The sequence below is a fragment of the Monodon monoceros genome, unplaced genomic scaffold (genome assembly GCF_005190385.1).
Source record: "Monodon monoceros isolate NGI ecotype Baffin Bay Population unplaced genomic scaffold, NGI_Narwhal_1 Super_Scaffold_5, whole genome shotgun sequence".
NCBI lineage: Eukaryota > Metazoa > Chordata > Mammalia > Artiodactyla > Monodontidae > Monodon > Monodon monoceros.
Genome location: NW_021703782.1, coordinates 56827443 through 56843889, shown reverse-complemented (window position 1 = coordinate 56843889; position 16447 = coordinate 56827443). Strand labels below are relative to the sequence as shown.

The window sequence follows — 16447 nt, the reverse complement described above, 5'->3', positions numbered from 1 at the left end:
GGTGCTCAGCCATCTGTCTTTGGTAGTACAAAGACCTTAGTTAAGTAAGGTCTGTGTGGTTCTTTTTGACACCTTGGAAGACAGGTACAGCGCAGAAATAACAAGTTGTAGCAAGCTAATTTAAGTACGTTCTGAGGGGTCCGGAGGTACCTGCACTTCTTGTTACTACAATTCAGACCATAGTGCTGTCACCCCAAGTTTTTGAGAGACCCCCCCCCCAGTCCGAATTCCTATTGGGGTCGCCTCGGGACTCAAGAGCACACCTGCGCGGGGCGGAACTTGTTCCGCGTAGGTGACTAGCAGTACAGGACAGTTTCGCTCCCCTCGGCTAACAACACAGCTTCTCGCTTGAGTTACTTGTTAAAGGGTTGGCAGGCACACACCCTTCGCTCACTCGGGATCTCCCATTTCGGTCTGGAGGCTCAGGAGCCCCGGCCGTATGACGCTGTCATTGCTGCCCAGCAGCGAGCAGCGACATCCTAGCCAGGCTCGGCTGGGCATTCCGAGGCCGCACCCAGGGCAACGCCACTCTGACGTTCGCGTTCCGGAGGCCGCCATAGGCCCGCGTCGGAACCCAGGGCGACGTGTGGCGCGTGGACTCCATCAGGTCCAGCCCTGAGAGAACCCGGTAGGCGCTTCCAGGCAAGGTTCTGTGCACCTGTTCCTTCCTTCTGCTCAAGTGTCTTCCCGTTCTGGGCAAAAGGGGACATGTCCGTCTCCAGAAAACACGAAGCGCGGCGGGAGCCTAAGCTAAGAACAGTGCGGAAGATTAATCCCCAAGCAAGAAGGTGCCTGGCACCTTTAAGCTGTTTGGAAGTTCACGTGACCCACTAAGTGCCGGGCCCCGCGGTCACGTGACGGCGCGCGCGCCCTCGCGCAGGGAGAGCCGGCTGGCGCTGTGCGCGCGCCTTTGCCGCTGTCTCCCTGCCCCTCGACGGGAGGGTGAGGAGCGGCGGAGTCATCGGGCGACTGGGTACGGGTGCGCGTGCGCAGCGAACAGCTGTCACCCAGTGCGGAACAAGTCTCCCAAATTTCCCGAATCTCCCTGGGCCGGAGGCCACCGTTTGCCTTCTCACCTTCCTCTTCTGGGTCGTGTCCTCTCCCCCGCTCGCGCGCCAGGTAACCGCTTTTCCGGAGTCCGGGGGATGGGGACGGTGGGGGGAGGGGCCCGGGCGGTCTTCCTGGCACTGCCCCGCTCTGCGCGGGGCAGCAGGGGCTGCCGGCGTCCGGCGGAGCGGAGACGCCGGGCCAGAGACGCTAGGTCCGCGGCCGCCGCGACTGTCACGCTGGCGAGAGAGCGGCCGGCCATGGTCTTGGGGTGGGAGGCGGGAGCCAGTGACAGCCCGCTCCGGCCCTCCGGGGGTTCGGTCCCCAGGCTCGCCGTTCTCCCGGGCGCCGGAGTCAGGGTCGCGCTCCTTGGAAGGGGCGCGCGGGTGGTCCGGGGATGCCTACTCCTTACCTTTCCCCTCCCAGCCCGGTCTGCGGTGGACTCCGCGGAGGCCGGGCCTGGTGCGCCCCTCGGGGCCATCTCTTCCCTGGGACTCTCATGACACGCGGGGTGAGGGTGAGGGCTCCTCTCCAGACTACCCCACCGTAGGTAGCCAGCTCCTCTCTCGGGTCCGTCCTTAGCCCCTGTGGCTATCCTTTTGGTTTTTCCGGCGTGGGGCCATTTCTTCCTGCAGTGCCTCTAGCCACGATGCGGTGTAGACAGTGGGTGCTTAATAAATATGAGTTGGATCGGGTCGCGTGGAATGCCAGGCATAGGACGTGGCGGGGGGTGGGAATGTGAAGAAAGGAGCCAGGCAGGCTGGGGCTCCGGGGTCGAGCTTGGGGTTTTCCTCGGGGCTCAGCCAATGAAACCAGCAGGGCTCGATTCGGATGCTTTCCGGGTGAACTCGGAGCCAGTCTCCCCTTGAGCTGCAACCACGCACGTCTGCACGGTCTGGTTTTGGTTGTGGGCGAATGCCAGGGAGCGTTTTTGTGTGGTTCCTCCCCCTGGAGAAGAGAGGGCAAACTTTTTTTTTTTTTAGCAGTTGGTAAATTACCCTGCAGGGTGATTTATCAAGCGCTGCTTCGGAAGTGTAGGTTAAAAGTTGCAGTCGGTCCACTCTTACCCTTGTGGAAGTTTTTTGGTAGGCTCGGTTCACCTACGTTCGGACCAAACTTTGCCCTATTTCACCCACTTGAATTTGCAGTATTTTTTATTTTTAATCTCGGGAAACTCAGCGTCACTGTTTCTATGGCAGCGGTTACTAATATTCTAATTTCGAAGTGTCGTGTTTGAAAATTAGTGGCTTTAAATATTAAAGGTCCATTTTTACTTTGTAGCACTCAGTTCTTTATGATCATTAGTCTAGTTCTCCTACCTTGCGGGTCCCCTCCCAACTCCCAGGCTTTGTTTTGGAATGTGTCACACGGTTCGGGTCTTTTAGGCCCTCTTTCTTCCAATTTAAGGTCTTATGAAAAGTTAGCACATAATCTTTACAGCACCCTACGAACTTGGCAATACAATTTAAATCGGAGACTTGTTTCATTTTATTAACAGACTGTAATCTGTTGCTTCTGTAAAGTTAAAAACATATTTTAAACATTGCATGTGCACAAATGCTTAAAAGAAGAATCTGTTAACATTCAGTAAGAATGCAGATTTTAAGAGGCTGAACAGGTACTTAATTTTAAAAGAGCTTCTTAGACTTAAATTTCAATTTAAGGACGAAAATCTGGTATATTGAGTTCTCTTCTAGACATCGTAATCATACAGGGCTAGGTTAGGTGCCGCTGGGGTACAGTCTGAATTCTTTGCTCTTCGCATCGTTTTCTAATTGCCTGTTGATTGCCTTTTCTCCTCTACTAGAATGTTAGAGCTCTGACAGGTTTTGAGTGTGTGTGTGTGTCTTCTTTGTTCTATTTCCAGCAGTTTACCATAGTGCCCCAGTGCTCAAAATACCCTCTTTCTTAATAACAGTTTTATTGAGATATAATTCACATACCGTAAAATCCACCTATTTAAAGTGGATTTTTTTTCATGGTATTTAGTATATGTATAGAATTGTGCAACCATCAGCACAATCAATTTTAGCACAATTTTATCACCTCAAAAAGAAATACTTTCCCATTAGCAGTTACTGTCCATTTCTTCCAAATCCAATCTTCACCCCAGCCCCAGGCAAGGACCAATCTGCTTTCTGTCTCAGTAGACTTGCCTGTTCTGGACTTTCCATATAAATGTACTTATATAATACTTGGTCTTTTGTGGCTAGAGTTTTTTCACTTAGCATAATATTTTCAGAGTTCATCCATGTTATATATAGCATATTTCAGTACTTTATTCATTTTTATGGCTGAATAATATTCCACTGTATGGATATATCACATTTTATGTGTTTGTTGGTTGATGGGCGTTTGGGTTGTTTGTACATTTTGGCTGTCATGAGTGATGCTGCTATGAACATTCATGAACTAGTTTTTGCATGCATTTTTTTTTTTAACTCTTGGGTATATACCTAGTAGTGGCATTTCTGGATTAAACATTTTCTCTTGAATGAGTGAATGAGCAGGTAGGGATAGTAGTATTGATAGGCCCCTTTGAGGGGCCTATTGACTCTTTCCTGCTTCACTACCAAGACCACTTCTTAGAGGCAGAATTCTCTGTGTGTGGCTTTGTCCTGAGTGTAGTGTTGTGTTTTTCTTGTCTGGATGTCATTAAGATCGTCCCTTTCTGTTAGCCCAGTCTTTTTTCGTACGTAATACTCATAATGATTATTCCCTTGATATTGATTTACTTGCTGTATGTTTATTAGAGATATGATGATAAAACAGGTACATTCCATGCTGTCATTAAACTCAGTGTCTAATGCAGGTCTTTCAGTCTTTTAAAATTTATATTTTCTTTTTTGTACTATGAATAGTTAATGCTTCTCCCCCACCTTCATTTCTAATACGAATTTCTTGGGAGTTGTACCATAGTTAAAGTCACTACATTTTCTTTATCCTTATCAATCTAGAAGGCTTTATGGAGCCTAAAATATAAATTTAAAATATCGGATTTTTATCTTTTTCTCCCTGCAGCTTCACCCCCCCTCTCCCCTCCCCAAAGATTCCCCTGTGCCCCTACTCTTTACACCCTTTGGGAGAAGATGCTGATCATCTAAGTCCACACTTGTAGGGCCTAATCCTTTTCCCACCTAAGCAATTGGGACATTCCCTTTGAGGAGTCTATCTACCTTGTTTCTCTTTCAGTGGCCTCACCTCATTCTTTCCCTGAGTCCTCTCAACAAGGCTTTGCTCAGCCAGTCTCCTCCCTCTCCCCAGTTGCCTGGCTTGGTGGGGTTCGGTACCCAGCACACATTCTTGTTCTCTCTGCCTAGCAGCCTGTGCTTCTTTGTCTGGTTAATTCCATCTCATCCTTCAGATAGCTCAGCTCAGTTGTCACTTTAGGTTAGTCTTTCCTCAGTCCTATATACTTGCCATAGCAATGTTCTGTAATCTCATTTATAGACTTAAGTCTAGCTGTGTATCACTCTTTACTTTCCATCCCCATGTATGCACAGAAAAAGCTCCACATGAAATACTGAAAGTGGTTACTTCTGGGCAATGGAGTATGGTTAATTTGTCTCCTTCGTGTTTATGTGCATCTTTGGATTTTTCTCCTATGTATCAGTGTGACCTTTGTGAGCAGTAGAAAAAACCAGTTAAAGTCCATGTTTGTTAGAAAATCTGGCAACAGGAGACTTTAGAGGAAAAAATATCATTAGTAATTGCCATTTTTAACCTTTTTTGTTTTGTTTTAATAACCTAGATGAGATTTTACTATAGCTTTTCAACATCAAGCTTTTATTACATTTCTGTTCTTTCTCATATGTAGGGACTTCTAGGGATCAGTGAGGTTGCCTGGGGTGGTCTTCCCTAGAAGCTTGAAATTAAGCTTATGGACCAGAACATAGCATCTATTTGGGTATGAGAACTGAATTTGTGCTAAATAACTCATTTCCCTTTTTTTTCTCTGAGAAATGTCCTTATTTATACATTTGTATGTTTCACAGTACAGTTTTTCCTTGCAGAATTGCTTGTTATTTGCGCCATTTGTTTTATTTTTGCTGTGGTTTATTCTGCCTAGTAGTGGGTACTTGTCTTCAATAGATAACACCTCCTATGTGCCATGCGCTGTGTTAGATGTGGAGCATATTGTGAGCACAATAGACAAGTGATTCCTTACTATTTCATAAAAGAGGATTGTTTTGAATGTGACTGTTTAGTTACACCGTTGCTCTTGCTCTGTATTTTCAGATACACAGTGGCTTCAGCTGCTGTGGTATTTATGAATTGCTGCTCCATAGAGACTAACATTTTTTTTTAATTTAATTTTTATTTTATATTGGAGTATAGTTGATTTACAATGTTGTATTAGTTTCAGGTGTACAGCAAAGTGACTCAGTTATACATATACCTATTTTTTTTTCAGATTTTTTTCCCCATGGAGTTTATTACAGAGTATTCAGTACAGTTCTCTGTGCTCTACAGGAGGTCCTTGTTGATTATCTATTTGATATATAGTTGTGTGTGCATGTTAATCCCAACCTCTGATTTATCCTAATTTATCCCCCCCCCCAACTTTTCCCCTTTGGTAATCATAAGTTTGTTTTTCTAAGGCTGTGAGTCTGTTTCTGTGAGACTTTAAAATTTATTCTAGATTCTTCTGGGTTTGTATTATACATTACTGTGGGTAAATATTTAAGGAGCAGAATAATGTATCATCAAAACCGTTTTGGTGATGACTTCTCTGTTTTATATTTCCATCCAGTTTTAGTTATTAATTTGGCATCTCTACCTGTTAACTATAACAGGCCAAACTGTGATCTTTCCTCTCCGCTCTGCTCCTCTGAGTTTTTCTTGTACCTCACTCCATTTCTTTGTTAACTTGGGAAACCTGAGGGTTATCCCAGACACCTCATGGCTCTTCAGCCCTCGCATTTGTACCATCACCAAACCTGTCACTTCTACTTCCTAAATATGAATCAGATCAGTCTTCTAGTCTCCACCTGGTACCACCTCTGTATCCACTCTACCCCCCTTGATATCTCTTCTCTACTCAGTGATCTCTTAAAATGCAAATTGGATCATTCTAATGGCCCTCGGGACATTTAAAAGTCCTGCATTATCTCTTCCTATCCCAAGCTCCCCCACTAAGCCTTATTTATCAATAGATGGTTCTACCTTTCTGCCCAGTGGCTTTTCTTTTTTTTTTAATTAAATAAATTTATTTATTTATTTATGGCTGCGTTGGGTCTTCATTGCTGCATGAGCTTTCTCTAGTTGCGGCGAGCGGGGGCTGCTCTTCGCTGTGGTGAGCGGGCTTCTCATTAAGGTGGCTTCCCTTGTTGCGGAGCACGGGCACTAGGTGCGCACACAGGCTCAGTAGTTGTGGCGCATGGGCTTAGTTGCTCCACGGCGTGTGGGATCTTCCCGGACCAGGGCTCGAACCCGTGTCCCCTGCATTGACAGGCGGATTCTTAACCACTACGCCACCGGGGAAGCTGCCCAGTGGCTTTTCATTTCCCCAGACCTTACAGACCCTTGCTGAAAGTGCCATTTTCTGCCAGGCAGATTTTCCTTCCCACTCTCTTCCTTTCCAAGTACATCTTTCTGGTCTCTGCTTGAATGCAGTTTCTCAGACAATCCTGACCTGTCACCCCTACCTTTTCCCCAATCTAAATCAGCTTCCCTAATGATAACCGATCCTAATTTACTAAACTTTTTCTTCCATAACACTTAGCAGTTTATAATCTTATATTTATGTGATTATGTGATAATTCGTTTCTAAACTGAAAGAATTCTACAATGGCAGGGATCAACTATTATTCACTTACATCACAGCAGCACACTGCTGTCTCACCAGCACTATAGTATAGGTGCTCAGTAAACCTTTGTTATACAAATTAATGACATTTACATATATGAAAAAATGAAGGAAATTAAAAAATTAAAATCAGGCACACGGTAGGAAGTACCTTTTACCCATCCGGACCACACACACACACACACACACACACACTATAAAACTGAAACAAAAATTTCACAAAACAATAGTTTGCCACCTGTTCTGTACTCTGATATTGTCTGTACTCTGATACTGTATAACATATTATAAAAATATTGATATAACCCACTAAATCAGGTAGGACTACTGACGGCAGTTTGAATAGCAGAGGTCTAAGGCAATCCATTAGCCCCTTCCCCCCTTTTGAAACACAATTACTATTTTCTTAGTCTTATCTGATGGGAAGTATAAGTATAGCTTTAAATATCACCTTCCAACCCCCCTCACACGTTTAAAGAATTAGCTGTTGCCAAAAGCTAGTTATTCTTAGAAGTTCTGGCCTGATCTCAAAGGAGGGTTGCTTAAGGTCAGGTTGAGAAAAATCTAAACCTGACTTGTTTTAGGTCTTCTCTTCCAGGTTTCTCTGGGGCCACTAATAGCACTCTTCCACCCTGCTTCCTTGAGCTCATTACAGGTGTGTTTTAAGGCTGGCTGCTCATCAATTTTATTTTCTCAATTTATTACAAACCAAACAATTCCAGAAATGAAAACAAGGGGATCAAGGCAAACCAGTAAGTATTTGTGAAGGTATGAATTAAGGAGCCTGGCCGGGCATGAGTGTCATGTTCAGCGTATCACTAGAGCTTATCCTTAGGGCTGTGGTTCTCATTTGTTCACTTACCAGAACTCCTGTGAGGAAAAATCTTGGTGCTGTTTAGCCCCACCATGAAATATTGATCTCTTATATATTTTGCTAACTAAATTATTAGAAATAACCTAAGTGTCTAGCACAGGGTCTATTTTAAGTGAACTCTATGCTCTGCTATTACTAACTTGGAAGAATATTTAAAAACATTAGGTAATTCCAAACCTTCTTTGTTTAATGAAAAAAAGCAATAAACAAAATTGTATACATTGTATGATCCTAGTTGTGTTTAAACATGTTTATAAATGTGTATATGTCTAGAAAAAATACACTGGAATGTTAACTTGGTGGTGGGATTACTGGTAATTTTGATTTCCCTTCATTAAAAAAATTTTTTTTGAGAATGAACATTATTATATTTATAGTAAGAAAGGCTCAGTTGAAAAAAAAAATTTCCTATACATTACCACGTATTTGCAAATAGGAAAAATAACACCTTTCTTAAAGTGGTGGTTAGGGACTTCCCTGGTGGTGCAGTGGTTAAGAATCCGCCTGCCAATGCAGGGGACACAGGTTCGAGCCCTGGTCTGGGAGGATCCCACATACCGCGGAGCAGCTACAACCGTGTGCTACAACTGCTGAGCCTGCGCTCTAGAACCCGCAAGCCACAACTACTGAGCCCGCGCACCACACCTACTGAAGCCCACATGCCACAGAGCCCGTGCTCCACAACAAGAGAAGCCACTGAAATGAGAAGCCCACGCAACGCAACGAGGAGTAGCCCTCGCTTGCCACAACTAGAGAAAGCCCGCGTGCAGCAACGAAGACCCAATGGAGCCAAATAAATAAAATTTTAAAAAATATACACTTTAAAATGGTGGTTAGAGGCCAGGTTTCTAGTGACTGTGTTTTGGGAACCTCTGTCCAAGCAGGACTTACATTCTACCTTCATGATATGTAATCTTGCACTGCACAGTGTTCTATGTATCTGCTCCTAGCCTGCATATTTTTCCTTTTCTAAGTTATCAAAGTTTACTAAGCCTTGTTTTTTATCTTTTATTTTGCTGAAATCTCTCCCTGGCATGCTCAAGCATGTTGATAATGAATATTCACTTATGGTTGATAATTGAGAAAGTCCTAATAGCCCTTATTAAACCCTGCAGTCTGGCATGAGTTGAAGGGATGGAGAGGGTTTGGGATGAACTAGGGTGTATACAGGTGATACCTTTCTGTTAAATTTGGAAAATGTCTAGATATAGTGGGACTTAGAAACCAAATTGAAGGACACATATAGCAACAGTTTGTAATGTGTAATCGTCAGTAAAGTTTCCCAAAGCTGTATTTAAAATTATTTAGGCTTTGAACACTCAGGCCTTAGTAGATTAAAGTAAATATTTGAAAATATATTTGATAACTGTACAGAATACATATTCTAAGTATTGATTTACTATTTACTAGGGAAGGAATGGGAAAAGTTTGAAATTAGAGAGAAATGTCAAAATAAGGACAGTTGGCCAGATAGGACCTTTTGGAGTGTGTGTGTGACAGTGACAGCACTTTTGGGGGATTACGTATTCTCGTTCTCATTTTCAGCATTGCAGGTTCAGAAATCTGAACTTTTCCCAGTGATCCAGAGTATGTCAGGCATTGGAGGACCAAGGTCCTCAGTGTCACTCCCTAATCAATCTCACAGGAAGAACCAGAACTCAGACCCAAGGCATACATGTTTGTTCCTCAGGGCTCTTTCTAGAAAGTCTGGTCCCTGGGAAAGTACACATTATTTGGTGACAGGCAGGTCCCACAGATGGAGATGGTAGCATTGAGGAGTAATCTAAACTGGGGTATTTTTCACCTGCTGGGCTTCTCTTGACTCTTAGAAGTACTCACTTCTGTTCATTAGGACATTCTTCCTGCAGGTGCGTTTTTTCTGTTGAAGGAGGTTAAAGAAGACACATTTCTTCACTTTGGCTCTTTCTTTATCTCCACCTTTTAACTCTTTTTTTGCGCTAGACATTTGTTTAAATTCTAGTCCTGAGGACATCACTTTGTTTCTCTGATTGAAAATCAGTCTTGTTGCTTTGGTTCTGTTTTGGGAGTCCATCAAATACTCAGCAAGGTCACGGGCATCCCTCTGAGTGGGAGACTGATGGTACTGATGAGGCTTATTTATTTATTTATTTTTGTGGTAGCTTATCTCATCCATTTTGTTTTTATTTAATTTTCAAAAGGAACCCTCGCCTAAAATTTGGACACTTTACTGAGAACTCTCAGTCTACAACATTCAGGCAGCTTTCATTAGCAGGAAGAATCTAGCCCTGAGATAGGGAAATTCATTTTTCATTCCTTTTTGATAATTTTATTTATTTTTAAAATTTTATAATTTACGTACATATATGTTAAAGAAGTATTATTTTAAGTAGGCAGTGCAAGGTATACAACAAGGTATAAAACTGAGAAGGTGTAAATGGGTAAAAAGTACATATTCTTACCTTTGGCCATCAGATGGGCATTTCCTCTTATTAGTTAACCATTGTTAAAACTGTTTCTTTTAGGGCTTTCCAGACATAGTCTATATATTCTTTATAAGATATTTTGTACAAGCATATGTGTGTATATGCATATGTATGCATTTTTTACACAAATGGTAGTACCTATACTTACTGCTTTGAATATTTTTTTTTCATTTAACTGTAACTTGCATGTGACCTTCCCCTCCTCCCCTCAGTTTTATTGAGGTATAAATGACATACAGCATTGTATAAGTTTAAGGTGTACAACATAATGATTTGGCTTACATACATCATGAAATGATTACAACAGTAGGTTTAGTGAGCATCCATCATCTCATATAGATACAACATTAAAGAAATAGAAAAAAAATTTTCCCTGTGATGAGACTCTTAGGGTTTACTCCCTTATCAACTTTCATATATAACGTACAGCAGTGTTAATTATGTTTATCATGTTGTATGTTATATCCCTAGTATTATAAATGAAAACTTGTACCTTTTGACTGCTTTCATCTAATTTCCCCTTTACCCACCCCCTTGGATGAGATTTTCAAAATATAAATATAGAGCTTTTTTTTTTTTTTTTGGGCTGTACCACATGGCATGCGGGATCTTAGTTCCCTGACCAGGGATCGAACCCATGCCCCCTGCAGTGGAAGCACAGGTTCTTAACCGCTGGGCCACCAGGGAAGTCCCTAGAGCTTCTTTTTTTAAAATGATTACACAGTATTGCATTGTATGTGTATGATAATTTATTTAACCAGTGCAGTATTGAAAGTTATTTTTTTTATTTTTTTTGCGGTACACGGGCCTCTCACCGCTGCGGCCTCTCCCGTTGCGGAGCACAGGCCCCGGACGTGCAGGCCCAGCGGCCCAGCCGCTCCGTGGCACGTGGGATCCTCCTGGACCGGGGCACGAACCCGTGTCCCCCGCATCAGCAGGCGGACTCTCAACCACTGCGCCACCAGGGAAGCCCCCTGAAAGTTATTTTGATTCCTATTACAGCAATCTATATATGTACCATTACCTCAACATTTTAATTGTTGTAGCTTTATAATATATTTTTAGAGCTTTCCAGGTTATTCTTGTTTATTTTTCCTCATTATATCTAAAAATGTCAAGTTATAAAAAACCTATTTATAGTTTTGGAAATAAACTTAATAGAGAAATATCTTTAGAATATTGAGTTTTCCTGCCCCCAAATGTGGTATGCCTTTCCATTTAAGTCTTCTTTTAAGTCCTTATAAAGGATATTTTAAAGATATCTTTACACAGATCTTGTACATTTCTTAAATTTATTCCTTTGTATTTTAAAAATAATTTTCTTTTTTAACTTTGGGACAATCTCAGACTTTTAGAAAAGTTGCATTAATAGTACAAAGAACTTTTATTTCCTTGAAAAATTTGCCTTTATGCCCCTATCACTGGTCAATACTTGGGTGTGTGTTTCCTATAAAGACAGTTTCCTGCATAACCACAGTATATACATTAAAATCAAGAAGTTAAATAACATTGATACATTACTGTCATCTAATCTTTAGACCTTTTACGTTTCACCATTTGTTATAGCAATCTTTGTAGCAAAAGTGTCCAGTCCAAATGATGCATTGCATTTTCTTGTTTTCAAGTTTCTTAAGTTAGCATCATTGTCTCAAATCGTCCTCAGTCTTTCTTTGATTTTCATTATATTGACACCTTTGAAGATTACAAGCCAGTTATTTTAGAGAATCCCTTACTTTTTGTTTGATGTTTCCTCATGATTATATTCTTGAGGCATCTTTGGCAGGAATATCACAGAGGTGATGCTGTATTTTAATTATATCTTACCAGGTGGCACACAACTTCATTTTGTTCTGTTACTAGTAATGTTCGATTTGATTGCTTGATTAAGACAGAATCTTCTATGCTTCTCTGCTCCAAAGTTATTCTTTTGTTTCAAAAAACTATGTACATATCTTGTTCCTTATCAGGCTTTCAATGTATTCATTTATTTTTGTCAATTTGGATTTATGGTTTCCTATTTTATTCAGGGAGTTATAATTTGTTAATATTATTTATACTGATGCTTAAATTGTCATAGGTTTGGCCCCTGGGAACCCTTCAGGGTAAATTCTCTGTCCTTTTGACATGTCCCATCATTCTCTGAGCACTCCCTTCCTTTCAGGCACAGTGAGAGATTCAGGCTCATCTTGAACGTTCCCTACCTCAAATATTTAGAAGCCAAGATCTAGGTGCTTATTGATATTGGGGTGTTGCTCCCATGCCCTCTCAGTGAACAGAGCTAGGGAATATGCATATGTTCAGGTATACTTATCCATATACACACACACACTCAATACACATACACAAAGAATTGTATAACACATGTACTACTACTGGACAATTCTTGTATTCCTGGAATAACATTTTGGTCATGGTTTATTATTTTAATGTGCTTTCGGATTTTGCTTGCTCATTTTTTTTTATAAGTTTATTTATTTATTTTTATTTTTGGCTGTGTTGGGTCTTCGTTGCTGTGTGCGGGCTTTCTCTAGTTGCAGCGAGCGGGGGCTGCTCTTTGTTGTGGTGCACGGGCTTCTCATTGCGGTGGCTTCTCGTTGCAGAGCACAGGGTCTAGGCGCATGGGCTTCAGTAGTTGTGGCACGCGGGCTCAGTAGTTGTGGCTCACAGGCTCTAGAGTGCAGGCTCGGTAGTTGTGGTGCACGGGCTTAATTGCTCCGTGGCATGTGGGATCTTCCTGGACCAGGGCTTGAACTCCTGTCCCCTGCATTGGCAGGCAGATTCTTAACTACTTTGCCACCAGGGAAGTCCCACTTGCTCATTTTTAAAAGCATTGTCATCAGTACTCTTAAAATTGTTTTGCAGTTTTCTTGGGCCAATTGTCAAGTTTTGTTACCCATTTTAGCCTTGCTTCTTAAGGATTTTAAAGCTTATTATTCTTTTTTCTTGTGCTCAGGAGCAGCTTAAGTAACATTGGGTTATGTTTCTTAATTGAGCATAATTCTGTGCAACCATCTGGGCTTGGTACTGTAGATTTATTCTTAATTTAGTGGGCTTTGGTTTGTTTGTTTTTGTGGTAGCAGGAGAGTTGAGCAAAGAGGTCAGTTATATTTAGGGTTTGGGTCTGAACCAAACAAATGCAAGTCTTTTTTTTTTTTCTCTTTTCTTTAAAAGGTTCATTTTAATAAGATAGTGGTATTTAAAGAGTTGTCAGTCAGCATAGTTCTCAGTATCACACTGTTGAGGGAGTTTTTGCAGAGGGACTGGGCCTCCCTCCATAAGACCAGGAAAATGGAGACATTTGTTTTGCTATTAACAACAAAGAAAAATTATGAGTCAAACAAACCAAATGCAGCCCAGGTAGAGTTCATTTCTGTGAACACTAATGAAGGTTTGGCCTTATATTTTAGTATATTAGACCATATTTTATAATCAGTAAGAAGCATTGGGTAACAGATTATGATTTTTCCTTTGTATCATGATTGTATTTGTGTTTATTATAATTTAGTTTAATATTTGTGAACCTGAGGAAAATTAAACTTATCTAGTAGACATTGAAAATATTTTTAGATGCGTTCGCATGTCAAGTATAGCGGACACTGCATATGGCTTATGCGATTGTGGATGGTTAGGAATATAATTTCCAAGTTTGCATATGAAATTGCACTTAAATATGTTCTCAAAGTGGTTCAAAATTTGGCTGTCGTTTTAATATTTTAAACTAAGAGCCTAAGAGTAACTTACATGGCCTCCAGTGAGTTTTCTCATGGGTCTAAATGGTTTCGGTAATCTCAGATGTAAAAGTTACGCGGACTTCACTGTAGGGTTGGTGGCGACGCGTGTTTCACCCTGGGTGTCTACGCGGCTCCGGGATCCAGCTGCTGTGTGGGCGGCGCAGTGCTGGTTGACCAGCCCGCCTGCAGAGGGCGCCGCGGGCCGGTGGTAGCCAAGAAGCCGCAGCAGGTGCTGTGGGTCCACAGCAGCTCTCGCACTTCCGCTGAAGTGGCTCCTCCTCCCAAAGCACTCCGAGCGATACAGTCCAAGCCCAGCAATCTTTTAGTCAGAGCTCACAATCATGTGAAATACAAGTTTTGGAAACTGTTGAAATCGCCTTCTTTGTTGTGTGTGTCCTTGTCACACTGCTGCATAATAATAGAAAGTGCATCAAGTTTCTAAATTCTTCTTGGTGATAGGAGAACAATCCTTTTTTTCTATTCAAGCAGAAATATTAGTTGGCATTCATTGCATAATTTTCGGGGTCTGTCCGGACCCAAATTTTAATGTAATTTTCCCCAAAATTGGAATTAACAGAGAGTTAAGGTTTTTTTCCTTAATTCACATTTATTGAAAATTGATCAGAATTTCCCTTTTTAGCCCTTTTCATGACAGATACAAATCTCTCATAATCAGAAGGTTAAGTTTCCATGTTTTAAAAATGATTTTTATTCTTATAACTTTTAAAACATTTTTTTCCAAGTTTAAATGTTTTATTGATATGCAGATTAGAGATTACTTTTGGCGTCAAGTTAAAAATAGTAGGTTTGAAAGTAGAGTCCAACAGTAAAGAAAACATTGGTCATTTTAAATTAGTATTTTCTAAATTCTTAAAAAGAAGATTTAATGACACAGTGATGCTTTCTCTGTCTTGTGATCACTGTTTATCAGGTACCTTTCCACTGAAAATTTAATTTTTTACTTTCTTCCAAAAGAGAATTTAGCAGTATGTCTACAATTATACTTACTGATTTTTTTTCTTTTCTTTGTCTTCTCTGTACCTTTGACAAATTGAATCATAAGGTCTGTCATGACACTTTCCTGCATTGCAATGTAAGAAATCACTTGCTTTTATGAAACACTGCAAACTATTTCCTAGATAAAGAGATTTCTTATTTTGAATTACTGCTGTTTGTAAACTTTCTTTCCCCTTGCCATTATGATACATTTATGTGACAAGATTTCCTACCAGATTAGAGGGTATTAGTAGGATGCATAGTTCTCATAGCTAGAAAAGAATTTTATTCTAGTGTGCAAATGATTTTTTTTTAAAAAATATTTCTCTAGGCTGGGCTGTGTCTTAGTTGCGGCACACAGAGTCTTTAGTTGCAGCATGTGGACTCTTAGTTGTGGCATGCGTGCGGGATCTAGTTCCCTGACCAGGGGTCGAACCCGGGTCCCCTGCATTGCCCACTGGACCACCAGGGAAGTCTCTCTAGTGTGCAAATGAATTTCTACACAGATTACCTTTTTTTTTTTTTTTTTTGCTGTACGCGGGCCTCTCACTGTTGTGGCCTCTCCCGTTGCAGAGCACAGGCTCCAGACGTGCAGGCTCAGCGGCCATGGCTCACGGGCCCAGCCACTCCGCGGCATGTGGGATCTTCCCGGACCAGGGCACGAACCCGTGTCCCCTAGCATTGACAGGCGGACTCTCAACCACTGTGTCACCAGGGAAGCCCCAGATTACCTTTTGATGCTAAAATTATTGTTGATGTTATAGTTGATGATTTTAAGTTCTTCCACCAAAGGAGCCACACTTGATTGTTCATTTAATCTATACATTTATAGGTATTTATAGTTGTGTTATTGTTTGTGTAACGGAGTAAGCTAAGGGAAGGAGAACTAAGCAAATTAATTCCTTTTTAAGGGCTTGAATACAAATACATAACCCAGCCCTAGGCTTTTTCAATTAAAATAATGCCACAGTATATAATTAAAAAAAGTTTCAAGCCCTATGTTGGGGTGTTCATTGGGCTTGCAGGTCTGTCTTGCTTTGGTACCTTTAATATAAAAAAATATGGTGTCACCAAAAATAAAAACTAGGAGTGATTATTTGCTTATTACTGGTAGATTTTTTATATTAAAGAATAGTTACAGCAAAGAAGGAAAAAAATTCTTGGTATTAATTTAAAGTATATTTAAAATTTCCAGGTATTTTCAGGAATTCATTACTTATATTGACTCATCGTTTAAAAAAGATTTTATGTAATACTTGAGGCATGTGAAAGACGTGGTGTACAGTACTATGAATTCATCCAGATATAAAACTTTGTTAGAGACTGTCATACAGAGTGAAGTAAGTCAGAAAGAGAAAAACAAATACCGTATGCTAACACATATATATGGAATCTAAAAAAACAAAAAGATCATGAAGAAACCTAGGGGCAAGATGGGAATAAAGATGCAGACCTACTAGAGAATGGACTTGAGGATACGTGGAGGGGGAAGGGTAAGCTGGGACAAAGTGAGAGAGTGGCATGG

General features: G+C 41.2%; 1 protein-coding gene across 4 annotated transcripts in view; it reads left to right on the top strand.

Moving 5' to 3' along the window:
* Positions 1–200: 200 nt before the first annotated feature.
* Positions 201–16447, top strand: part of KDM4C (lysine demethylase 4C) — a 400055-nt gene continuing 383808 nt past the window's right edge. For 3 of the 4 annotated variants that reach the window (XR_003790632.1, XM_029201479.1, XM_029201482.1), the window contains exon 1: positions 910–1119. The gene's annotated coding sequence lies outside the window, so the exon portion shown is untranslated. Of the gene's footprint in view, positions 1120–16447 lie in introns of all 4 variants that reach the window. The other variant, XM_029201477.1, reaches the window with a different exon arrangement.